Raw genomic sequence first — 9,427 nt, 5'->3', positions numbered from 1 at the left:
CTAAGTTCCATAGCTCCAAGAAGTATCACTTGTGTGAAATACCAAGTAGGGATGCCCCTAGAATTGCACTAGAAAGGAGTCATGCCTAACCATCTTCCAAAGAGGCTACCCCATGTAAGAATCCCCATGATGGAAATTCTGAAGCCACATTTGATAAGCGGTAGGAAAATAGGACTTCCCAGGATCTGGCAGATACCAGCAGAAAGGAGTCAAGTCCACAGAGATCACTAAAGTGAGGGAGAAATGGAACAGAACCACAGGTCGAGACAGGTAAGGTCCAGAGTCCCAGAGGTTAGGGAGTACAGTCAGCAAACATAGCACAATTAAGCAGAGCCTAACATTGATCCTGGGGGAAGGCTGTCTGGACTCTGGTCTTGTGTGGAGATGAGAGGATTTCGGAACCCACTCATGTTGATTTCAGCCACAAAGAAGTCCAGGGATTGCAGTTAACCACTAGAAATGTTGGGAGGGCTTCTCATGAGGAAGACCAGAAGCTGCATGCCTGAGTTAAGACTTCAGTAAAAGTTGCTATTTGTTTCAAGTGGATTCGTATTTTGTTTTTGGTTTTTTGTTAATTTTAGATCTTTTTAATGTCTTTTTAAAAAGATTTTATTTATTTATTTGGCAGAGAGAGCACGAATAGGCATAGAGGCAGACGGTGTGGGGGATGGAAGCAGGCTCCCCGCTGAGCAGAGAGCCCAATGCGGGGCTCGATCCCAGGACTCTGAGACCATGACCTGGGCTGAAGGCAGAGGCTTAACCCACTGAGCCACCCAGATGCCCCAGGATTCATATTTTAGTCTGGAGTCTTGAGGTTTTTACTTTACTTTACTTTTTTACTTTGTTCTCAAATCTGGGACATCTACTAATCCAAGAGAGGATTAATTTGGCTGTACCATTATGAATTACATTGTTTACCAAATTTTCCAATCTTTTCAACTCTCAAAGACTGGTGGAAGGTTAAACCATTCTCTGTGTTGGATCAAATTTGGTTGTGTATAGAAAATGGAGTAAGGCCTATGTAAGCTGTAATTCTCAAATTCTTGCCCCAGGTGCCTATTTCCAAACTAAAAGGGACATTTCCATCTGGGAGAAAAGAAATGGTCATGCATGACTCTTTGGAGTCCATCCTACTCTTGCTCATGAATACCAGTGTTCTGTTTTTCAGGTCACTAGGAGGCCCAGATTGTCCCCAGTTGGGTCTCTTTGCACAGGCTTTAGTCGGGCCACTTACTACGGCACTGAGTGTGGAGAAAGTTATGAACACTGGACAAATGTTACATCTGACCTTTCCTGGATACCACGTCTTCCTTCCCTCTAGAGTCCCTCTAGATTCCTCTAGAGAATAAACTTCTTAGCCAACTTTATTGGAAATTTATCAACACCTGTTGTTGAGAACAATCAGAGGGCCCATCTCAACAACCCCAGGGGATTCAGCAGTGCCTGCCCTTCCCACATATAACTGAATTAAGATATGTTTTGCCAAATGACATCTTGTAACCCGTTGCTCTTCACATTGGATCCCACCACGTGGGCCCTGCTGTAAGGCCTTGACCTTTCTTTTTAAGGAGACTAATGCCCATTACATTGTGGTCATAGAGCAAAGTATAAATGGGCAGCACGTGGAAAGGTTTGCCATGAATAACTCCACCACCAGCCAGGAAATTGATATAACAAGGACTATCAGGGACATGAGAAGCTGTGGAATCCTAATCACATGCGTGTATGGTTTACTATGTGTGAGGCCCTGTGCTACCCATGCCATGGGCATCTGGGGCTTCATTTAATATGACAACCCTATGTAATCTCACTGTCTCCATTCAATGAATGAGAAAACCTAGAAAGAGTTTAAGTAAATTGCTTGTGTTTACATAGCTAGTATGGTAGAGCCAAAGGTGGTTGTTCACACAGCTGTTTTTATTTTCCTGCAGACCACACAGAAAATTACATTTTCCAGATCTCCATGCATTTAGATGAGAGCATGTGATTGAATTCTGTTCAATCAAATGTAGATTCTTTATACCCCATTTCTAGGTTTAAAACATTCTACCTGCACTTCTTTCTCTTTCTTATCTGCTCAGCTGGAAGCTAAGGACCACCTTGCCTCCTTCTCCCTCCCAAGGACAGAGATCAGATCCCCTAAAAAACTGCCTGCAGGAGAGCCCCTCCAGGGAGCTGACCAGCCTATGTTACACTGTAATGGGAACAATAAATAAACCCTAGCTTGGTTGTGCTAAGCTGCTGACATTTCAGGGTTGATTGGTCATTATTGTGTAACCTACCTACCTTGAGTAGTAGCCAAGATTTGAGCTCAGGTCTGTCTGACTTCAGCCACTTTTAACCACTCCCTTACAATTAGCACAACAGGATCAGGAGAGAATCTCTAATCGCCAACTCTGCCACTAACCTCACGTGGGATCTTAGATGAGTGACTCGGTTTTTCATTTGTCCATTGGGAATAAAAATATCCACCCTTCTAATCCCACAAGCTTTTTGCAAAGATCATATAAGACAATCACCATGAAATAACTTTAGAAATGAGCACCATACAAAGGCAAGGAAGTGTTATTATCCGGCCTATTTTCCTACCTCTGATTCGGAAACTATCCCACTGACCTTGGAATTGGCATGAAGCTTTAGTCTTATAACCCTGTCTCTATTATCCCTAATAGTTTTTCTTCTGGTATCTTTAAGTTTTAGCATAATCAAACTTACAGGTGAGTTGCAAAAATAGTGCAAGAAGCTCCTTTACAACCCTTTACCCCGATTTCCCAATTGTTTACATCTGGTCACATTTCTGATTTATTCAAAAGTAAGTTGGAGACATTGTGTGCTTTACCACTACCAAGGGAACATGATCTTGCGACACCTTGATATTAGCCCAATGAAACTGATTTCAGACTTCTGGTCTTCAGAACTGTAAGAGAATAAATGTGGGTTATTTTAATGTACCAAATTTGTGGTACTTTGTGACAGCAGTCAGAGGAAACTAATATAGTCCATATTCAAGATATTTGTCCAGATAGTATCCTTTACACCTTTTTATGTTCTCAATTTAATGTCCAGTTCAGAATCATACTTTGCATTTATTTGGTGTTTTTAGTTTCCTCTAATCTGGAACACTTCCTCAGCCTTTTCTTTTCTTGACCTTTCAAAAAGTGCAGCTTTTTATTTGTAGAATTAGAATAATTTTTTGTTTGGCTGATGTCCCTTCAACATTACATTCAGATTATGCATTTTGGCAGAAATGTAGTATGATTTCAGAAGCTGCTCTGTCTCAAGATTCGTAATGTTTATTTGGATCACTTGGTTAAGGGGAAGCTATCATATCTCTCTACTGTAAACTTATTATTTTTCTCTTTATATCTAAAAAGTAATTTGTGAGGAGATACTTAGAGAATTTTCCTCATCACACTTTAACTCTCAAGTTTCCATATCCATTATGATTTTCCAACTCCACCATTCCTTCTTTTTTTTTAAAGATTTTATTTATTTATTTGACAGAGAGATATCACAAGCAGATGGAGAGGCAGGCAGAGAGAGAGAGAGAGAGAGAGGGAAGCAGGCTCCCCGCTTGAGCAGAGAGCCCGATACGGGACTCGATCCCAGGACCCTGAGATCATGACCTGAGCCGAAGGCAGCGGCTTAACCCACTGAGCCACCCAGGCGCCCTCCACCATTCCTTCTTTATTAACAGATATGATTCTAGTGTAAGGAAGATCTCCTCCTTCTTCTTCACTATTTACTTATTCTCTTGTTTATTTATTTCAGGGGCACCTGGCTGGCTCAGCATTAGAGCACGTGACTCTTAATCTCAGGGTCATGAGTTTAAGCCCCATGCTGGGCATAGAGCCTACTTTAAAAAAAAAAAAAAAACCCACTAATTATTTATTTATTTCAGAATAGACTCATGGATTCTTATTTGATTCAATGGTTTATAATCCACTAAGATCATTATTTATTTCTAATCATTATTTATTTCAGAATTTCCCAGATTTGACTGGTGGGAGCCACTTCAGGCTGGTTACCTATGTTCTTTTTTTTTTTTTTTTTTTAATAAGATTTATTTATTTATTTATTTGAGAGAGGGAGAGAGAAGGAGTGAGCAGCACAGGAGGGGCAGAGAGACAGGGAGCGAGAGAATCTCAAGCAGACTCCATGTTGAGCCCCGACACGGGGCTCAATCCCAGGACCCTGAGATCATTACCTGAGTGAAATCAAGAGTCAGGCACTTAACTGACTGAGCCACCTGCACGCCCCTCCTGTGTTCTTTTGACATAGTCCCCAAATTTTTGGGCACTTTCCTTCTTTTTGGCACAAGAAAATATTTTGGGTCCATCTTATTCTTTTCTTGTAGGAGTCTGTTCTCCAAGACACCCTTGTTTCCCTTCTTCAATAATGATATTTAGAAATCAAGATCTGGCTGCTATAAATGCTCATTGTAACTGGTATGTCATTGCTTCTCTAGGCTCTTTCAGTGGACAAAGCCAGAACATGTGTATAAAACCACAAGTTCATACTGATACCTCCAGTTCTCACCCAGCATCTCATGGTATATTCCCCCTTCATTGTAACTCCCTTTATCCAACTGTTAGAAAACTGGCTCCCATTACCTTCAGCATATTTTCTCATTTATACTTTGCCAAGTATAGGTCAATAGTTATTTACAGATTTTGTTGGGGACCGGACAGTGAGAGACACACATTTTAAGTGCATAATTTGATGAGTTTTGACAAATGCTTACATTTACAAGGCCCACATCCCTATCAAAATATAAAGTACTTTCATCATCTTCATTGCCTCAGCAATTTGACTCCCTCAGACACAACCAATTTTTTCATTTTATTCCAACATAAATTAGATTTTCCTGTTTTAGATCTTCATATAATTAAAAACAAACTGTGTGCACTCTTTTGTGTCTGGCTTCTTTGGTTCAGCATAATGTTTTTATCTATGAAGTTCATTCATATTGTTGTGTGTATCAATAGTTTGTTCCTTTTTGTGGTTGACTAACTTTCTATTGTATGAATTTGTTTAGCCATTGCACTGGGATGCACATTTGGGTTGTTTCCAGCTTGAGGTTATTATGAAAAGAAAACTTCTTTGAAAATTTTTGGACGAGTCTTTGAAAGGACATATGTTTCATTTCCCTTGGGTAATTGCTTAAGAGTGAAATTCTTGAGTCAGAGGGTAGGTGAGTATTTGCTTTGTAAGAAACTGCCAAACATATTCCCAAAGCCGTTGTGCCATTTTCACTACTGCCAGCAACAAATGAGTATTCTAGGTGCTTTACCCTTGCCAAGGTTTTTCTATCTTTTTAATTTTAATTAAATTAATTTTTAAATTAAATTAAATTAAATTTATTTAAATTAATTTTTAAATTTAGCCATTATAGTGAGTTTGAGATGGTATCTCATTGCAATTTTAATTTACATTTCCCTAATGCATGACATTTTCAACAGTTTTTTATGGGTTTATTGGCTTTTTACACATTTTCTTCTGTGAGTGTCTGAGTCTTTTGCTCATTAAATATTGTGGGATCCTTTTCTTATTGATTTTAAAAAGATTTTATTTATTTATTTGACACACAGAGAGAGTGAGCGCACACAACCAGGAGGAACAACAGGCAGAGGGAGAGGGAGAAGCAGGCTCCCCTCTGAGCAAGGAGCCTGATGTGGGACTCGGTCCCAGGACCCTGGGATCATGACCTGAGCAGAAGGCAGATGTCTAACTGACAGAGCCACCCAGGCACCCCTCTTATTGATTTTTAAAAATACATTTTGGGGCACCTGGGTGGCTCAGTTGGTTAAGCGTCCGACTTTTGGTTTCAGCTCTGGTCAGGATCTCAGGGTCCTGAGATGGAGACCCAAGTTGGGCTCCTCTGCTCTTTCCCTGGCTCTCTCTTTTCTTCCTATCTCTCTCAAATAAATAAATAAATAATTGAAAAAAAACTTAAAAATATATATTTCAGATGCAAATTATTTGTGAAATAAATGTCTTATGATTATATAGCCCATGTCTTTCTTATTCATTTTCTTAACCGTGCTTAAAAGCAGAAGTTTTAAATTCTGATGAAGTCCAACTTATCAAATTTTTAAATGGCTCTTTGCCTTCTATGTCCAAAGAAATGTCTGCCTACCTCCAGGTTGTGAATCCCAAGTACTTTACATGAGTGCTAGAATCAAATGAACAAATTTTTCTTCTTTGAACTCAGAAAGCCTGAAGTCAAAACAGACTTTTTCAGTGAGCAAATGAAAGATTTTAAAGGATATCCAAGAGGTAAGGAACAAGAGCGTTGGGGTTCCTAAAATCTCAGGACTAAAAGCTTCTTTTTCAAGTGTTGTTGATGGAGCTTAGATTAAAGTCATCGACCCGGTTGAATCACTTGCAGTCTGAGAACACCTAACAAGGCATCCATTCCATTCCATCCTTGTGATCCATTCCAGGATCACAAGGATTTTGAGGGGGGGTTGTGCATTCACGGGTGCTGGTTTAGGAGACTACATGTTATTTGAGTGTTGTTTAATGAAGAGTCCGTTTGCTCAAGAAGGCAATTTGTAGAGTATGGACAGTGCAGCCAAGACATGTGGTGTGCCCCAATACCACATCATTTTTTCTTTTTTTTTTCCTTATTTTAAAAACTATCATACTTAATTTTAAAAATTCATGAAGTTTAAACGTCAAAATTTCAAAAAGGTATACATACAGTGAAATATATCCCTCCCACCCTTACCTTCCCCAGCAGAGAAGCACTGTTACTAGTTTTCTGGCATCTCGTTAAGAGATTTTGAATGCATTTACAAGATAATACATGCATGTAGTATCTGCCTTCTTTTTTATGTGAATGATATCTCCTGTATACATCATTCTGTGTCTTGCTTTTTTCATTTTTTTAAAAGATTTTATTCATTCATTTGAGAGAAAGACACACACAGAGAGAGAGCACTAGTGGGGAATGGGGCAAAGGGAGAGAGACAAGCAGACTCCCCACTGAGCAGGGAGCCCGATGTGGGAATTTATGCCAGAACCCTGAGATCATGACCTGATCTGAAGGCAGACGCTTAACCCACTAAGCCACCCAGGTGCCCCTGCCTTGCTTTTTCAGTCAATAATATGTCTTGGAGAGTTTTCCAATCCATACACAAAGATATTTCTCATTCTTTTCTACAGCTGCCTAGTGGTCCACTATATGGATGTCCTGTAATTTATTTAACCAGACCCTTATTGATACACATTTAACTTTTCAGAATTTTGCTGTTTCTTTCAAGTACTGTTTCAGTGAAAATCCTTGTATATACATCATTTGGCACACCTGCAACTATAACTGTAAAGTAAATTCCTAGAAATGAAGTTGCTGTGTCAAAGGGTATATACACGTGTTATTTTGGTAGACATGACCAAATTGCCCTCAAAAGGAATGAGTCCAGTCCTGATAACGTATGATGGCTCCTATTTAGCCACATTTATGGCTAATCTAAGTGTTCTCAATCTTTTGGATTTTCACCAATCCAATAAATAATTAGTTTAGTTTTTTTTTTTTTTAAGATTTTTATTTCTTTGACAGAGGGAGCAAGAATACAAGCCAGGGAAAAAGGAGAAGGAGAAGCAGACACCCCGCTGAGCAGGGAGCCTGATGCGGGGTTTTATCCGAGGGATATCCTGGGATCGTGACCTGAGCTGAAGGCAGATGCTTAAGGACTGAGCCACCCAGGCATCCCTTACTTTGAATTCATACTGAGAATGGCTATCTTTTTGTGTGTTTAGTGGACATTTATATTTCCTTTTCACTAAGATTTATTTGTTTAAATATTTTATTTATTTATTTGGAGAGAGAGAGAGAGAGAGATCGATCACACACAAGCCGGGGAGGGGCAAAAGAAGAGGGAGGAGTACGCTCTCCACTGACCTCGGAGCTGGACTCAGGACTTGATCCCAGGACCCTGACATCATGACTTGAGCCAAAGTCAGATGCTTAACTGACTGAGCCACCCAGGTGCCCCAAGTTTATTTTTAATTATTATTACTTTTAAAGTAAGCTCTACACCTAATGTGGGGCTTGAACTCACAACCCCAAGATCAAGAGTCACATGCTCTCCTAACTGAGTCAGCCAGGTGCCCCTCATTTGTACTTTTTAATTGAGTTGGTGATCATTTTATTTTTGTTTTGTAGGTGCTTTTTATCCCCAACATCTTTATTAAAAATTATTACATTATTTGAAGTATAAATGGTGCACATTAAGACTTAACTTTTCATGGAGGAGGCCTGGCTACATATTGGTGCTTTGGAGTACTTACTTGAAAAACTCAGCTTATCAGTTGCAGTAAGAGAGTTGTTGGAAACAGATGACACTCAGGCCACATTTCAAAAAGTTTCATAGGTACAAGCAGTGTGTTCAACAGGAAGAATTTAAGCTCTGGGTGAAGCTCTTGGGTTCGAATCCTATCTTTACCATGTATTTGCTATGCAGTTTTGTTCCGATTATATCACCTGTTTGGGTCTTGGTTTCCTCATCAGTTAAAAAAACCCTTGAAATTAAACGTCATCAGATAACATAATGAAGGCACATTGTCCAGTGCTGACACAAACTCGGTGCTTTATAAATGTGCTTCCCTTTTCTGCAGCAAAAGCCAGTCACTAAAGACCACATTCCCTGGAGCAACAGAACGGTGTGTGTGTGTGTGTGTGTGTGTGTGTGTGTGTGTGTGTGTGTGTAAGCGCACACGTGCGCGCGCGTGGACGCACATGTACGTGTGCTTGCGCACGCCATTCCGAACCATGACCTCAGATCCTATTAAAGTCTTAAGCCATGAAAAAGCCACTTATGTTTCTGTTTCCAGCTTTCCAAGTTCACACCCCTAGAGTCAGGCTGAAAGCTTCTTGTGCTAATAAAATGGGCTCAGAGAGAAAATACTACATCTAAGAGAAGACATTCCAAGAGTGAGTAATAACTCCTTTTCAGTAAAGAGTTACTCAAAACCACCCTGCCAAACCTGTTCTTCTGCCTTGTTGATTAGTGCCTGACCAGGCTTCCTCCTGATACCATGATCTGCCGACCCAACGGCATTAGATTAATAAAGAGTTTCAAGAAAAAGAACTTGCTCTCCAGATCCTGGGACTTGGACCTTTTTCATTTCCAGCTGTGAACTCTCTGCTTACTGTGAGGGAGACAAGACAATCACAGCAGAACTAGTGAATAATCATTCCCTCCCCATCAGCTGGATGAACACGAATAGGTCTGCTGCCATCTGGAAGGTGCCAGATGGGCCTCCTCACTGAGGTCCCAGTGTCACTCCAGCTAGGTTCCCAGAAGCCTTACGTGCAGGCACTGGCCTTGGAAAGCAGCAGGTAGGTCACCTCTCAACTAGTTTCGCTTTCAAGGTAGAATGACTAACAATCGAGTGAGGTCCTCAGAAGGACTTCCCTTCC

Source organism: Mustela erminea, chromosome 4, assembly GCF_009829155.1.
Source record: "Mustela erminea isolate mMusErm1 chromosome 4, mMusErm1.Pri, whole genome shotgun sequence".
Taxonomy (NCBI): Eukaryota; Metazoa; Chordata; class Mammalia; order Carnivora; family Mustelidae; genus Mustela; species Mustela erminea.
Note: the sequence above shows the minus strand (reverse complement) of the source record.